We start from the raw sequence: 17101 nt of genomic DNA on the forward strand, positions 1-17101 counted from the left end.
TTGCTCTGGCCGCTAGGAAAATCAGAGCAAATGTGGTTTCTAAGAAAGTAAACAATGGAATTGAATTGCAGTTTTTGAGCTGGACTAAGAAAGTTTAAAGATGTCTGTTATTTTAGAAATTTTAGACTTGTACGGTTGTATGTTGTAAATGTGTTTTGGATTGTGAAGGCCTATGGCCATATACAATAAATTTATTTCAACTACAAAAAATATATATAACTGCAAAGCTTGTGAAAAGAGCTTTTCTCTTATTTCACACCTAAAAAAACAACACCACAGACCATGAAAGAGTTGGAATCATAGAAATTCTTATAAAGTGCTTGTATCTACCCAGCATCCTGGAAGAAATTATAGAAATATTTGGATTTAGGAGAGAGCTCAAATAGATCTCATAGGGAAGAAAGAAAGGATATTTTCTGAGGGTGGAAAGAGAGTCAAGACCAGCCCATATCTCCTTAACCATTGAGGACTCAACACAGGGGAGGAATCTGTGTAGCAAGAGCTTAAGGCAGAGATCCAGCCTTTCTGTCTCTCAGATAATCCACACAAGGGCAAACATTTTGTATAGTGGGTTCTGATGAGGCTTTTCTTTGAATGCCCAGGAGTTGGAGGCTCAGAAGTATTTATTTATTTATTTATTATTCACATTTCTATCCCGCCCTCCCCGGAGGCTCAGGCCGGCTTACAGGGCACATTGCCAGATAAAACAATAAAAACAATACAAATATTAAATTACAATCCCATTAAAACAGATGTTGATACTTCTCTCAACTACTTTACAATTTCTAAAAGCAAGATGGCCACATCCTAACCGTCCCGTTCTCACCCATAGTGCAGCGATTAAAGGGCCCAGATGTACTTGTCCCCATCCTGATGTGAAGTTATGCGAAGAAGGGCCTTTTTAGTGGAATTGAAAGGACTGAAGAAATACTGACTAGGGACCTTGACATTTTGTTTGACTACTACTGTAAATGTCGGCTCATCCCAAGTCCAGGAAAAAAATAACAATTTTGATTAAGTTCCTCATCAAAGGCTCCTAAGTGAACTCAGTAGTCATAGGGTAAGAGGACAAGCCTCTTGTGGAATAAAAACTGGCTAATTAACAGGAAACAGAGAATTAAGTTTAAATGAGCAGTTTTCACAATGGAGGGTGGTAAGCAGTACAGTACAGCAGGAGTTGGTATTAGGTCCAGTGCTTTTTAACTTGGAGTTGGGAGTAAGCAGTGAAGTGGCTAAAGTTTGCGGATGATACAAAGTTTTTCAGGGTGGTGAAAACCAGGGAGGATTGTGAAGTGCTCCAGAGGGATCTGTCAAGGCTGGGTGAGTGGGGGTCAATGTGGCAAATGAGGTTCAACGTGGGCAAGTGCAAAGTAATGCACATTGGAGCCAAAAATCCTAACTATATGTTGATGGGGTCCGAACTGGGGGGAGGCTGACCAGGAGAGAGATCTTGGAGTCATGGTAGATAAATCACTGAAAATGTCAGCTCAGTGTGCAACAGCAATAAAAAAGGCAAATGCTGTGCTGGGGGTTATTAGGAAGGGAACTGAAAACAAATCAGCCAGTGTCATGCCCCTGTATACATCGATGGCGTGGTCTCATTTGGAATACTGTGTACAGTTCTGGTCACTGCACCTCAAAAAAAGACAATATAGCACTGGGAAAAGTGCAGAATAGGGCAGCCAAAATGATTTAGGGGATGAAACACTTTCCCTTTGAAGAAAAGTTAAAGATGTTAGGGCTCTTTAGTTTGGAGAAACGACGACTGAGGGGTGACAGGACAGAGGTTTCCAAAATTATGCATGGAACAGAGAAGGTAGAAAAAGAAGTGCTTTTCTCCCTTTCTCACAATACAAGAACTTGTGGGCACTCAATGAAATTAATGAGCAGTAAGTTTAGAACAGATAAAAGGAAGTACTTCTTCACCCAAAGAGTGATTAACACATGGAATTCACTGCCGCAGGGAATGGTGGCGGCTACAAGCATAGACAACTTCAAGACACAAGTGGGGACCCACAAGAAACTTGTCAGAGTGGCTGTCCCATTTCCCCAACTTTGCTTCTTCCCCTCTCCCCCTACTTCTCTCACACTTTCTCCTTCCTGCCACCCCTTTTCTCTCTCTCTCCCCCCTCCATGCCTGTCACTTCTTTTCTGCCCCCACCCCATCACTCATTCTGCCCCCGTCACTCTCCCAGCCTCCCTCCTTCTTCCCCCCCCCCCAGCAGCGGTGGCAGTGGCCACTCTCCAGGAATCACAACGGATTGCCCAAATACAGAGATTAGTTCCTCTTAGTGTTGCCTGCTCCATGTTGGGAAATTCCTGGATATTTGGGGGTGGAGCCTTGGGAGGATGAGGTTTGAGCTTGGAAGTGACCTCAGCAGGGTAAAATACTGCCAAATCGGCCTTCTACCATCTTCGGCTGATCAGGCAGGCGGTTCCCTTCCTCAAATGCAACGACTTGGCAACAGTGATCCATGTGATGGTTACCTCAAGACTGGACTACTGTAATGCTCTCTACATGGGGCTGCCCTTGTCTCAGATCCGGAAGCTGCAGCTGGTGCAGAATGCCGCGGCCAGGCTCTTGATGGGGCTCTCTATACGGGAGCACATACAGCCTGTGCTAAGGGCATTGAACTGGCTGCTGATAGCTTACCGGATTCGTTTCAAGGTGCTGGTTCTCACTCTTAAAGGCCTATATGGTCAGGGACCTACATACCTTTCCCCTTTCCCCACATGTTCCCCAAAGAGCACTGCAATCAGGGGCGCAGAACTGGCTGGCCCTCCCAGGGCTGAAGGAGACTAGGCTGTTGATAACCAGGACCAGGGCTTTCTTGGTGGCGGCCCCGCTCTGGTGGAATGGGCTCCCGGAGGAGATCAGGGCCCTGCGGGACCTTTTACAGTTCCACAGGGCCTGTAAAACAGAGCTCTTCCACCAGGTTTTTGTGGGCCGCCACCACCATCAATAGCTAACAATCAACAACTGAATGAGAGAGGGCCCGGATTCCTGGAACCTTCACCAACAGCCCAAAGGACATCAATTCCTGCAAGAACAACCATAAATGGAGCTGGTGAGCTGACTGAGCTAAGAACACTGAATAATGGCTGCCACCACCAAACTGGTAACAACAACTACTAGCACTTTTATGGTTGAGTTTTTTTAATTGTAATTTATGTTTTAATGTAACTTATTTATCCGGCTGGGAGGGCAGGGTAGAAATCCAATAAATGAATGAATGAATGAATGAATGAATGAATGAATGAATGAATGAACCTAGGCAGAGGTATTCAGCCTGGTGAATACAGGGAGCCCCTTCCTTCTGGGGCAGCACATACATACATACATACACATTAGATTTCTATACCGCTCCTTTCTGTAGACTCGGAGCGGTTTACATGGTTCGTACAATTAACTAACCTAGGGGCACATAGACGGGGAGGTGAATTCCTTACCCAGGCACCCCCCTTTATTTTAGGCAGGATCTTTCTTCTTAGCTTCCCCCCCCCCCCCGACGGATTCTTGTTGGTACTGGCAATGTTACCGACGCAGGTCTTCAGGTCTTTCAGGTGCAGGTGCAGGTCTTTCTGTTCTTTCAGCAACAACACCTCCCGGTTCGGCAGCGTACGATCTTGCCGCGCCTCAGCACCCGTCCAGTCAGCCGGCCTTCGCCTCACGTCACCACCGCGCCATCCTCTGGGGCCGATCGCTCCTGCTCGCCAGCCTGCCACCGCCGCCGTGGAACTTCAGCTGGGGAGAGAAGGGTGCCCTCCCACTCCTAATGAGTAGGTACCCAATTTATCTAATTGCTTAAGGCTTTCGAACCGCTGGGTGGGCGGGAGCTGGGACAAGGACCGGAAGCTCACCCCGGCCGCGGCGGGACTCGAACCGCCGAAGCTGTTTGGTCAGATGGAATACTGCAAGCATTTACTGCTTGCACCACCACTCCCTGCAATGAAAACCAGTTTCTAGGGACCAATTATAAAGGGAAAAATTGGCTTCTGTGCCTGTCCTTATAGAGGCATCTGGTGGACCGCTGTGGAAAAGAGGGTGCTGGAGTAGGGATGGGAGGATGCGGCCTGGTATCCCCCCGGGAACTTTGGGGAGGGCCTTGGTGTGAAGATTGGCACTTGTATTACCTCAGAGCAGGGGTGTCTAACGCATTTGTTATGAGGGCCGGAACTGACATAAATGAGACCTTGTCGGGCCGGGCCATGTGTGTCATGAAATGTAATGCCAGGTAGCAGAGATATAAACTTTATAAAGGATGCAAACACAAAGTGTTTTCCCCCCCTAAAAATAAAAACATGCTTAAAACATTAGCTTTGTAAGCTGCAAACCTACTTTGGATTTATTGACATTCACCACATAAATCTCATGCTCAGAGTTCTGAGTCCAGGAACCAACATGAAATGGCTGAGTGATTAAGCTATGATGCAGCAGCAGAAGTGGGAGATGGCCAGTTCCACTGCGGGCCTGATGGAAGCTGATCTGGCCCCTGGGCCGCATGTTTGACACCCCTGCCTTAGAGCCTCCAGTAGCACTCTAGTGACCTCTGGGCTGAATGTGACGGTGACATCTGTCATGTGACATCATCCACACCCCCTTCTTTTCCCACCTCCACATGACGAGCAAGGCCAGGAAGCAGGAGGTCGAGCTGGCCTCCAGTACAGTGGGAAATGAATTCAGTTTGGCATCGTTTGTGGCCCACCACTCTTTACCCATCCAGACACACACACACACACACACACACACACACACACCCAGTCCGGGTTCTCAGGCCCCAGTCCTCCAGCTGTCCTGCAAGCAAAGCCAAGCCAGTTTTTCTTCCCAAGGGAGGGAGGAACCAAGGAGTGGTCCATGATAGTCCACGTTGAACTTAAATTGCAAAAACTCAGGAACAGCCCCAAAATTACCATTTAAGAAAACATTCACAACACTGAGCAGATGCTTGGTGAGGAGATCAACAGATGGTCTCAGTGTTGGGCTCGCCCAGTGGGGTGTGGCTGTTAAGATTATCGGACTAGGATCCGGGGGACCTGAGTTCGAATTCCCACTCTGACATGGAAACTTGCTGGGTGATCTTGGGCCAGGCACACAGTCTCAGTCTAACCTACCTCACAGGGTTGTTGTGAGAATAAACGGGAGGAGAGGGAAATAATATCAGCTGCTTTGGGGGCCCCACTGGGGAGAATGGCAGGGAAGGAAGGAAGGAAGGAAGGAAGGAAGGAAGGAAGGAAGGAAGGAAGGAAGGAAGGAAGGAAGGAAGGAAGGAAGGAAGGAAGGAGAGACAGCAGCAAGAGCACCCACCCCAATATATTATTAATCTCCCACACTGGATCCCTGTTGACTGACTGGAAGCACCTTAAGGTGGAATGAAATCAATCCCCAGTTCTTTATACAATCACTATTTAGGGTAGATAAGGCACACTTCTTTTGAGAAATGCTTTACTATTTCAAAATCTGTTCATGTTTGAGAAGGTACAGTTTTTTTACGACAGAGATCCATCATGTGGGAGGAACGTTCCTGTTCTCCCACAGAACAATGACCGATTGCCGCAATTGTACACGAAACCGTAGTAAGCGAGTTGAATGAGATTGTGTTACAGTGACAACATACACAAGGTACGGATCCCCCAAACACGGAAGCGGACGCAGTTCTTGAGACCTAAATAATTCATGAGGCAGGGATGGCCCTTCTGGCCCACCATCCTCTCCCCTGACCAGCCAAGGTCCTCCGCAAGTTCATAAGGAGGCTGCTGCATTTGACTGTGTAGCACCAGTGAAAAAGAAAAAATGTGAAGGATTATTAGAGAGGAGACTGAACCTAGATTCATAGAATCACAGAGTTGGAAGGGGCCAGACAGGCCACCTAGTCCAACCCCCTGCTCAATGCAGGACCAGCCTAGAGCATCCCTGACAAGTATTTCTCCAGCCGCTGCTTACAGACTGCCACTGAGGGGGAGCACACCACCTCCCGAGGCAGCTGATTCCACTGTTGTACAACTCTGACTGTCAAAACGTTTTTCCTACTATCCAGCAGGTGCCTTCCCACCCTTAATTTAAGCCCATTATTGCAAATCCTCTCCTCTGCTGCCAACAGGAACAGCTCCCTGCCCTCCTCTAAGTGACAGCCCTTCAAATACTTCAAGACAGCAATCATGTCTTGAATTCACTGTCATGAATTCACATGGAATTCACTGCCACAGGAAGTGGTGGCGGCTACAAGCATGGACGGCTTCAAGAGGGAATTAGATAAGCATATGGAACAGAGGTCCATCAGTGGCTATTAGCCACAAGGTATAGATAGGGGCTCTGGGGCAAGGGATGCTCTGTCTTTTGGGTGCTGGGGGGGGGGGGTCAACAGTGGGATGGCTTCTAATGTCCTGGCCCCACTGGTGGACCTCCTGATGGCACCTGGTATTTCTGGCCACTGTGTGACACAGAGTGTTGGACTGGATGGGCCTTTGGCCTGATCCAGCATTGGCGTCTCTTATGTTCTTATGTCCCTCTTCTCCAGTGAGCCAGTTTGGTGTAGTGGTTAAGTGCACGGACTCTAATCTGGGAGAACCGGGTTTGATTTCCCACTTTTCCACTCGCAGCTGCTGGATGACCATGGGCAAGCCATAGTTCTGTCAGAGGTGTTCTTGAAAAAGAGCAGCTTCTGTCAGAGCTCTCTCAGGCCCACCTACCTCACAGGGTGTCTGTTGTGGGGAGGGGGAGGGAAAGCAGTTTGTAAGCGGCTCTGAGACTCCGAGTGAAGGGCGGGGTATAAATCCAACCTCTTCTTCTTCTAAACGTTCCCAAGTCCCTCAGCCTTTCCTCACAGGGCTTGGCCTCCAGGCCCCCGATCCTCCTCCTCGCTCTCCTCTGCTCCATTCTGTCCACATAAAACAGCCAGTACCATAATGCCCTTGTGTCGATCCCGGGTACCCTGACCTGGCTGGCTGGATCTTGTCCGATCTTGAAAGCGAAGCAGGGCCAGTCCTGGCTAGTCGTTGGATGGGAGACCATCCTGGAAGTCTAGGGCTGCTGTGCAGAGAGAGCGTGATGGCAAACCACTTCCCAGTGTCTCTGGCTTTGAAAAACGATGGGGTTGCCCTAGGTTGGCTGTGACTTTCAACACTTTTCACCACCTCCACCAGACCCCCGGTGTGTCCACATTTGCAATGGTGTGCACAGTTCTGGAAAACAAAGTTTTGAGTCCAGCGGCATCTTTAAGACCAACAAAGTTTTATTCTGGGTATAAGGTTTCGTGTGCCTGCACACTTCTTGAACACGGAAGCTTATGCCCAGAATAAAATTTTGTTGGACGCAAAGGTGGCCCTGGACTCAAACTTTGTTCTGCTGCTGCAGACCAACACGGGGAGCCCACCTGAATCAGTGCTCAGTTCTGGTCACTCCATCTGAAAAAAGAAGACTGCGGACCTGGAGATGGTACAGAACAGGGCAAGTCTCTCTCACAATGAGAGAACTCGTGGGCACTGAGTGAAACTGACTGGCGGGAGGTCCAGAAATAAATAATTTCAAATAACTCATCACTAACCAAGGTGATAGCCATAGTTCACATTTTACAAACAGAAGCTTTCACAGTCAATCCTGACATTTCCCGTTTGTGTGCATGAAATACCACCAAGTTGCAGCCAACTCCGGGTGATCTCATGGGGTTTTCAAAGAAAGAGATGTTCAGGGTTGATTTGCCCTTGCCGGTCTCTGCACTGTAACCCTGGACTTCCTCGGAGGTCTCCCACTCCACGTACTAACCGGAGTCGACCCTGCTTAGCTTCCAAGACTTGATGAGATCAGGCTAACCTGAGATCAGGCTAACTTGAGCCGGGCATCTCCAGTAGTGCAACCTTAATTAGCAGGGCTATTATTAAGGAGGTTGTTGAAATAAAGCCGCACAAACTGGGTGGCATCCAGTGGAGGGCACTGCTGCTCTTTGCCATTCCGGTTTAACGGGAGGGGGCTTGAACACTGGGGTTGCATAGTACAGTGTGTAGGATTGGTTTCTGGGCTTGACATTTCACTCTTTCCGTACCCCAAGGCATCATACAGTTTTGCCGCTGCGTGGACTCTCCGATGCGATGTTAGATTAGTCCTCTGGTTAAAGCGCTTTCCAGACTCCAGGCATTTATATGGCTTCTCCCCCGTGTGGATTTTTGCCGCTGCATGGACTCTCTGATGCGATGTTAGATTGGTCCTCTGGTTAAAGCGCTTTCCACACTCCAGGCATTTATATGGCTTCTCCCCCGTGTGGATTCTCTGGTGCCTGACCAGGTTGGAGGTGCTACAAAAGCTCTGGCCACAGTCTGAGCATTTGCACAGTTTCTCCCCCGTGTGGACTGTCTGATGTGAAATCAGCTGTGAGTTCCACCAGAAGCTCTTTCCACACTCTGAACATTTATAGGTTTCTCCCTTGTGTGGGTTTCTTGGTGTCTAAGGACATTTGTTCTCTGGCTGAAGCCCTTCCCACATTCTGAGCATTTATATGGTTTCTCTCCTGTGTGGATTCTCTGATGCCGAACCAGGTCTGACATGTTAAAAAAGCCACGATCACAGTCTGGGCATTTATGAGGTTTCCCTCTCATATCAATCATCGGATCCACATTAATGCATGTGCTCTGACTTAAGCTCTTCCCACTTTCCAGACATTTATATGGTTTCTCCCCTGTGTGGGTTCCTTGGTGTCTCACAAGGTTTGCCTTCTGACTGAAACCCTTCCCACACTCAGTGCATTTGTATGGCTTCTCGCCTGTGTGGCTTCTCCGATGGGAAGTGAGATTTTTGCTCTGGCTGAAGCTCTTTCCACACTCCAGACACGTAAATGGTTTCTCTCCTGTGTGGGTTCTCTGATGTGAAATAAGGTACGCTTTCTCACGAAAGGCCTCACCACACTCGGAGCATATGTAAGGTCTTCCCCCTGTGTGAATTCTCTGGTGTACGTTAAGACTTGATCTACTGCTGAAGCTTTTGGAACATACAGGGCACTCATTCCTTCCCTTTCCATTCTTGGTTTCTTGACGGATCAGGGTAACCTGCGAGTCCCCTTCTGGAGACACACAAGATGTATTTTGCAGATTCTGTGTTCGGTTTCCCTCCTGCGTCTTTGATCGTTCTTGATCGTTTTTATCCACCTCTGGCCGCCAGGCTCTGCCTGCCAAAACCCCATAAGGTTCTTGTTCATTTTCGCTTCCCTGCCCATCACTGCCTAGAAGGTAGAAAACAGAGCACAAGTAAGTTAACAGAGTCTCCAACCAGGGAAAACAATCCAAAACTACAACCTTGTGAAAGTTTCTGCCTCCAGATCTGCCTCCATATCCCTGCCAAAGATTTCACAGGAGAGCCAGTTTGGTGTAGTGGTTCAGTGCGTGGACTCTAATCTGGGAGAACCAGGTTTGATTCCCCACTCCTCCACTTGCACCTGCTGATGTGACCTTGGGTCAGTCACAAGCTCTGGCACAGCTGTCCTTGAGAAAGAGCCGTTTGTGTCAGAGTTCTCTCAGCCCCACCCACCTCACAGGGTGTCTGTTGTGGGGAGGGGAAGGGAAAGGAGTTTGTAAGCCGCTCTGAGACTCCAAGTGAAGGGCGGGGTATAAACCCAATCTCCTCCTCCTCCTCCAAATCCAGCCACTAGAGAGATGTTTACTGGAGATTTGGGCCTACTGGAAATTTCCATTCTGTCCTGAGTCCGCCAAGGGGAAGCGGAATATAAATCCGAAAAAATAAAATTAAATTAAAATCTATTTTATTTATTTTAGGTATCTGAAGAATTGTGCATGCACACGAAAGCTTATACGCAGGATAAAACTTTACTGGTCTTAAAGGTGACACTGGACTCAGACTTTGTTCATTTATTTTATTATTTTATTGGACTTCATTCATATCCCAGTGGGGACCCAAAGCGGCTGACGTCTTTTCTCGTCTTCACTGTGTCCCCTTGTGAGGCAGACTCGGCCGAGAGAGCCTGACTGGCCCAGGCTCGCCCAGAGAGCTTCCATGGCAGAGCCAGGATTCAAACCTGGGTCTCTTAGAACTGGATTCGTACCTGGACCTGGCTAAATCATAATCTGACACTCTAACAACTACACCTGACTGGCAGTCAGGAATGGATGAATTTCTGTGCCCCAGACAAGGCTCCTTCTGAGCTCAGGGGAGGACGTGCTCACTAGATTTGGCTTTTTGGAGCCTGTGGATATGTTCTGGAACTGCTAAAATTTCCTCCTCTACGGCTGCCGGACTGGAATCCCTAGAGAAGTTTGTGGTTCTGCAACAGGGAGACAGATGATATCACACAGGAGGTTCCCCAGAGACTACAGGACAGGGTCACAAGCAGCCTCCCCCCGCAAACTGGGGCATGGAAAACATGATAGGGGACTACAAAATTATGCAGGGGGCAGAAAAGGTAGAGACAGAAGTACTTTTCTCCCATTCTCACAATACAAGAACTCATGGGCACACCATGGAATTAATGAGCATTAGGCTTCGAACAGATCAAAGAAAGTCCTTCTTCACTGAAAGAGTCATTAACCGGTGGAATTCACTGCTGCAGGAAGGGTGGGAAGCTACAAGCATAGACAGCTTCAAGAGGGGAATGGATAAACATAGGGAACACAGGTCCATCGGTGGCGCTTAGCCACAAGGTATGGACACAACACTCTGTCTGGGGCAGTGATGCTCTGTTATTCTTGCTGCTTGGAGGGCAATGGGGGGGAGGGGCTTCTGGAGTTCTGGCCCCGTTGGTGGACCACCTGGTGGAACCTGGGTTTAGTCACCACGTGACACAGAGTGTTGGACTGGATAAGAACTTTGGAAAAGCCAATGTTGGGCCAAGCCAATGGCCCATCCAGTCCAACACTTTGTCACACAGTGGCCAAAAATACCAGGTGCCATCAGGAGGTCCACCAGTGGGGCCAGGACTCTAGAAGCCATTGGCTTCTCTTATGTTCTTAAACACCTCACTCAGGTTCCTTTCCAATTCCATATCCTTCCTTAAAGAATGTGAACGCCCACCTCACACACAAGTTCTTGGATGCTGTTGGGATGCAGGACTTATCTCAGTGGCCTTCATGGCCAATCCGTCCCTGCCCACACGAACACCATGCCCCTGCCCAGTCCCCTGCGGCAGCCATTTCCCCATGCCCCCAGGGGTGGGGGGTAAATAGGCAACTGAATACTACTATAACGTTTTAATGTTATAACAACCTTTCTGTCTATCAGGTGCTCTGGATTTTCAGCTTTCATTTATTGAAAAAAAGAGACGTCTTTAGTGCCTTTCACCTTATATCTCGGCATTGAAAGGGGCTAAGCACTCACTTTCCCACCTCAAGATATAGGGAACCTAATAGATTGCTATAACTCTATAATGATATGTCAACTGCAGATTTTTAACCTCCCCTCCCCAAACAAAAAAACCTGTAGTGGAGATGGGGGAAGGGCCACTGGGGGAGACTGGGGAAGGGAAAGTATGGGGAAACCTGCCACATGGAAGGGCCATTGCTGCTGTGCTCTTTCAGCAGCTGTAGCAGCAACTGGGCAATCACGCAAGACTGCCCATGTGGAAAACACCCAAGTTTCTTTTCTTGACTAAGATCAGTAGGGACCAGCCCTCTGAGGAAGCCCCACAGTTCCAAGGCAACAAAAGATCTGGCTCCTTGGTACATACCTCCTGTTCTCTCTCTTTCCTTGCAACTCTGGTCAAACATCTTTTCTTCTTCTGGTCTGGGAGTCAAAAGTTCTCCTTTGGGAAAAACAAAAGGAGGCGAGAGTTCATTCTGACACTTCTGGCTGCTTAAAATATCCCAAATTTGTGTCCCTTCCATCCGCCTAATTAAAAAGCTAAAAGGCTGGAGGGTAAGAATACTAGCCTGCACACAGATGTAGCAGGTGGAAGACCTGAACATGAGCCTGGAAGCATCACTTGATCCTTGAAAGTGCTGCATCAAACTTGGGCTGAAGTGCCAGTCTAGAATGCAGCAGGGACCAAGAACCAGCCCAGTGGAAAGCATCCTCTTCATCAAGCACACCTCTCCTAAAAGGCAGACAGGAAGCAACCTCTCTGACAAACCCATCTAGTCCAGAGGGCAGACAGGAAGCATCCTCTCTGACAAACCCATCTAGTCCAAAGGGTAGACAGGAAGCATCCTCTCTGACAAACCCATCTGGTCCAAAGGGCGGACAGGAAGGATCCTCTCTGAGAAACCCATCTAGTCCAAAGGGCAGACAGGAAGGATCCTCTCTGACAAACCCATCTGGTCCAAAGGGCGGACAGGAAGGATCCTCTCTGAGAAACCCATCTAGTCCAAAGGGCAGACAGGAAGCATCCTCTCTGACAAACCCATCTCGTCCAAAGGGCAGACAGGAAGCATCCTCCCTGACAAACCCATCTAGTCCAAAGGGCAGACAGGAAGCATCCTCTCTGACAAACCCATCTCGTCCAAAGGGCAGACAGGAAGGATCCTCTCTGACAAACCCATCTGGTCCAGAGGGCAGACAGGAAGCATCATCACCAACAAACTCACCTCTTCCACAAGGGGAGACAGGAGGGTCTGTGGCTCAGTGGAAGAGCCTCTGCTTTGCATGCAGAAGGTTTCGGGTTCAGACCCTGGCGCCTCAAGTTAAAAAGGATCAGGCAGTAGGTGATGTGAAAGACCTTTACCTGAGATCCTGGAGAGCCAGTCTGTGTAAACGATACTGACCTTGATGGGCCAAATGGCGTGATTTAGTATAAGGCAGCTTCTAATGTATTCATATGTGTTCAGTAAGCATCCTCTCCAACAAGGGGCAGACAGGAAGCATCCTCTCCAACATGCCGCCCCTCCAAACAGCACACAGGAAGTATCCACTGAGCCTCCCCCCCAACTCTGAATCAGAAGAAAAAGTTCTGCTGCCTATGATGAGACTCTAAATCCCAAGCAGGCCAAAGGAAATGGGCTCAGGAGGGCAAGAGTTCAGGTATCATGCCGGGGCACACTGCCTGGCCACCTACTCCTGCTTCACAAAATCCCTGGAGTGTATGGATTGCTAACGACAGTCATGGAGATCAATTCAGTTCAGGATCGGTCAACCAAAGTGAAAGGGGCCCTTACCGAGAGAAGTCACATTCCCAAAATTTTCCAGCATGACTTCCACGGCCAGGGCCCTCTGGCCCGGATCCAGCAGCTCCCACTCCTCCTTGGTGAAGTCCACGTCCACCTCCTCAAAGGACACCGGACCTTCCTTGGTCCGAGCTGGCTGCATAACAGCTGCTGCCACTCCAGAACAAAGAGGAGACGATGCAGAAGGTGCTGGAGATGCCGTTCCAAAGCCTGGGGGAGAGAGAAGGACAATCCCGACTCACAAACACAGGCAAAAGGGCTAGTCATCACAGCAATGAGTTTCAGACATCCCGGAAAGGAAGACAACAGATGGAGCATTTATCTTGGGACCTTCACAGCAGTTTCAGGCACAAGGAAGAAGGGGGGAGGAAGAGGAGGAGGAGATTGGATCTATACCCCGCCCTTCACTACACGAAGGAGTCTCAGAGCAGCTTACAATGTCCTTTCCCTTCCCCTCCCCACAACAGACACCCTGTGAGGTAGGTGGGGGCTGAGAGAGCTCTTTCGAGAACTGCTCCTGAGAGAACACCTCTGAAAGAACTTGTTACTGACCCAAGGTCACACCAGCAGCTGCACGTGGAGGAGTGGGGAATCAAACCTGGTTCTCCCAGATGAGAGTCCGCACTCCTAACTACTACACCAAACTGGCTCTCACCCAGGGAGGTGTCCTGTGTTGGGTCCTCCTGTTTGATGACCCTGGACTGTGGGTTCTGGCAGGTCTCGGAAAAACCTTTTTCTGATTCAGCAAACGTCTCCAAAAATGGTTGACACACCTGAAACACCACACAGGGGACAGAGAGGAATAAAGAGAATGATTCTAAACCGCCCCCCCCTTTACCCCACCACCCCCGCTGCCATCAGTAGAGCTAGCCTCTGGCTTGGGCTTCCCCCACTTTAATGAAATTAAGGAGCAGTGTGCTTAGTACAGATAAAAAGGAAGTACTTCTTCACCCAAAGAGTCATCAACATGTGAAATTCACCACCGCAAGAAGTGGCGGCAGCTACAAGCACGGACAGCTTCCAGAGGGAACTGGATAAAGATATGGAGCAGAGGTCCATCGGAGGCTGTTGGCCACAAAGTATGGACAAAACACTCTGTCTGGGGCAAGTGATGCTCTCTGTATTCTGGGTGCTTCGGGGGGGGCAACAGTGGGGGGTGGCTTCTGGAGTTCCAGCCCCGCCGCTGGTGGACCTCCTGATGGCTCCTGGGTTTTGGCCACTGTGTGACGCAGAGTGTTGGACTGGATGGGCCACTGGCCTCCGATTCAACGTGGCTTATTTATTTATTTATTTTTATATTTGAGGTCTTTATTCTGCCCTCCCCAGAGCGGGCTCAGGGTGGATCGCAAAAGCCAAGCCCAAGGCGCCTTACACTAAAATCCCATTCAAAGCAGTTGAAACGAACAGTAAAAATCCATATTGTTAGCTAGAGTTTCACATCTGCTAGAGCCGCCACAGGGGGTACGAGTGGGCCCTTTCGGCAGACTGGGAGGCAGACGGAGAGCAGGGAGGCCCACTGTGACGGACGCCGGACGCCTCAACCAAAGGCCTGGCGGGACAGATCCATTGTGCAGGCCCCGCGGAATGATAGAAGGTCCTGCAGTGGGAGCTGATTCCACCAGGCCGGAGCCAGGGCTGAAAAAGCCCTGGCTCTGGTCGAGGTTAAGCAGACGTCCCTCGGGCTGGGGGTCCTTATGTCCACATCCTGGATCACGACCCAGAAGGGCCGGGGAAGCCCTTGAATGCCCCATGCAGCATTTGACACCTGGGAGAGGCTGCCTAGAGAGGGAGGGAAAGGGCATCTGCCCACGAATGGGGCAGAGATCCTTTAGGAAAAGATTGAGGTTCTCAGATGCTTTTGTCTTGCCAGGATGAATCCCACTCACCTGCTCTTTCTGCTTCTCCGCCTGGCTGAGGAGGAAGCCTTCTGCCAGGGCCACCGCCTGGGAACTGGTCTCCGGCCCGCACTCCCTCACCCAGCTCTCCATCTCCGGGGGCAGGACGGCCAGGAACTGCTCCAGGATCACCAGGTCCAGCATCTCCCTCTTGCTGCGCCTCTCCGGCTTCAGCCACTGGCGGCAAAGGCGGTGGAGTCGGCTGCAGACCTCCCGGGGCCCCTCCGCCTCCTGGTAGCCGGACTGCCGGAATTGCTGGTGCTGCACATCCAAGCCAAGGGCATCCTCACCCAGGAGGCTCTTCAGCCTCGTCTTCTCCCAGAGTTTCCTGGCACTCGACTCTTTTCCTAGTCCCATTCTGGCTTCAGGGCCCTTCTCGGCCACCGTCTGTAGGTGCCCGAGTCCCATCTGCCGCGGGGGCAAAAGTTCTCCTTGCTCCTCCACCTCTTTTGCTCCCAGGCCAAGAACAGGGGAAAGGGGGAGAGAAGCTTCTGCTGCTGAGAACCGCCAAGCCGAGGGGATCTTTCCTGGTCACGCGTTCTAATGCTGTCAACACAAGAAGAGGCAAAACTGGATTGCTCCCACTAGCATCTGGAGCTTCTCCAGGTAGGAAAGAAAAGCCAGCCCTAAGAATCAGGAATACCCGGGCCGTGTTTACTCCACACCCTCTGGAGTTGCCAGGTCAGGATTGGGAAATTCCTGGACATTGAGGGCTTGTGGAGGGTGGGGTTGGGGGAGGCGAGGGACCTCAGCAAGGCATAATGCCATACAGTTCACCCTCCAAAGGAGCCGTTTGCTCCAGGGGAACTGATTTGTAAAATATGGAGGTCAATTGTAGCTCTGGGAAATCTCTAGGCCCCTCCTGGAGGCTGAAGTAACCCAAGCTGCAGTGTTAGGAGAGTCTAGTGACAAATAAATATACACTGCAAAAACCTTTTAACAACAACAACAAAAACCTCGGTCCATACTATGCCGCTTTGAGAATGACAGGAGTACTCCGTCCATGAATGTTAGCTGCATAATGTGTGTTTTGTAGGACCGGCAAAAAGCATCCATACAACTCTTAAGAAGGCTGTCCCCCTTTCTGGAAGACTTCATGCAAGGAGAAGCGGGTTTATCATTCTAGAAACTCCCGTTGGGGCTTGACTTTTAAAACACTGATGCAAAATTGTCTGGTAGTTAGCAATCTGTATGTACGGAATGCTATTGCTTATTGAATGTAATTAAAATTTTACCTGACTAGGGTGAAATAATGATACACTATAAGAACATAAGAGACGCCAATGTTGGATAAGGCCAAAGGCCCATCCAGTCCAACACTCTGTGTCACACAGTGGCCAGAAATACCAGGTGCCATCAGGAGGTCCACCAGTGGGGCCAGGACATTAGAAGCCCTCCCACTGTTGACCCTCACACTTTACTAAATGACGAACATAAATAGAACGCATTAGTTTGTTAAAAGGTTTTTGCAGTGTTTATTTATTTGTTACTAGACCCTCCTGGAGGCTGGCAGCCATATCCCTTGACAATTTATATATTAAGCGAGAACCCTAAGGCAGTTCCCCACAAATGCCACTTGGTCTTATGTTACCGGCCGCCCTCCCCTTTTCTTATTCACACCTACATGGAGAAACACAAATGCTTTTAGCGGGGTAGCCACGTTAGCCAGAGATAGCCAAAATGACAACGTCTTGAGGCACCTGAAACATGCTTATCGCAACGTCACTTTTTGTGAGCCAGAATCCTTGAGGGGCCAGTCGAAGTGGGCTGTGGCTCCTGAAACCTTCTGCGAGGAGAAAAAGTTTTGCCACCCTGTCCCCTTCCAGAGCCTGCCTGCCCAACAGAGGGGTTGCCAGCTCTGGGGTGGGAAACCTCTGTAGATTGGGTGGTGGGGCGAGTGTGGGGAGAACAGGGTTTGGGGAGAGAGGGGACCTCAGCAGGTACAATGCCATAATGCCCACCCTCCAAAGCAGCCATTCTCTCCTCCAGGGGAATTCATCTCTGTAGTCTGGAGAGAAGCAATAATTCCAAGAGAGCTCCAGGCCCGACCTCCAGCCCTATTCTCCAGCAGCTTCCCGGGATTGAAGATATTTCTCATGCAGGGCCTTGGAAGG

General features: G+C 49.8%; 1 pseudogene; it reads right to left on the reverse strand.

Annotated features, from left to right (window-relative positions):
- Nucleotides 1–15395, reverse strand: part of LOC107123421 — a 44876-nt pseudogene extending 29481 nt beyond the window's left edge.
- Between the last annotated feature and the right edge of the window lie 1706 nt (nucleotides 15396–17101).

This window comes from Gekko japonicus, unplaced genomic scaffold, assembly GCF_001447785.1.
Source record: "Gekko japonicus isolate JY-2015 unplaced genomic scaffold, Gekko_japonicus_V1.1 scaffold2302, whole genome shotgun sequence".
NCBI lineage: Eukaryota > Metazoa > Chordata > Lepidosauria > Squamata > Gekkonidae > Gekko > Gekko japonicus.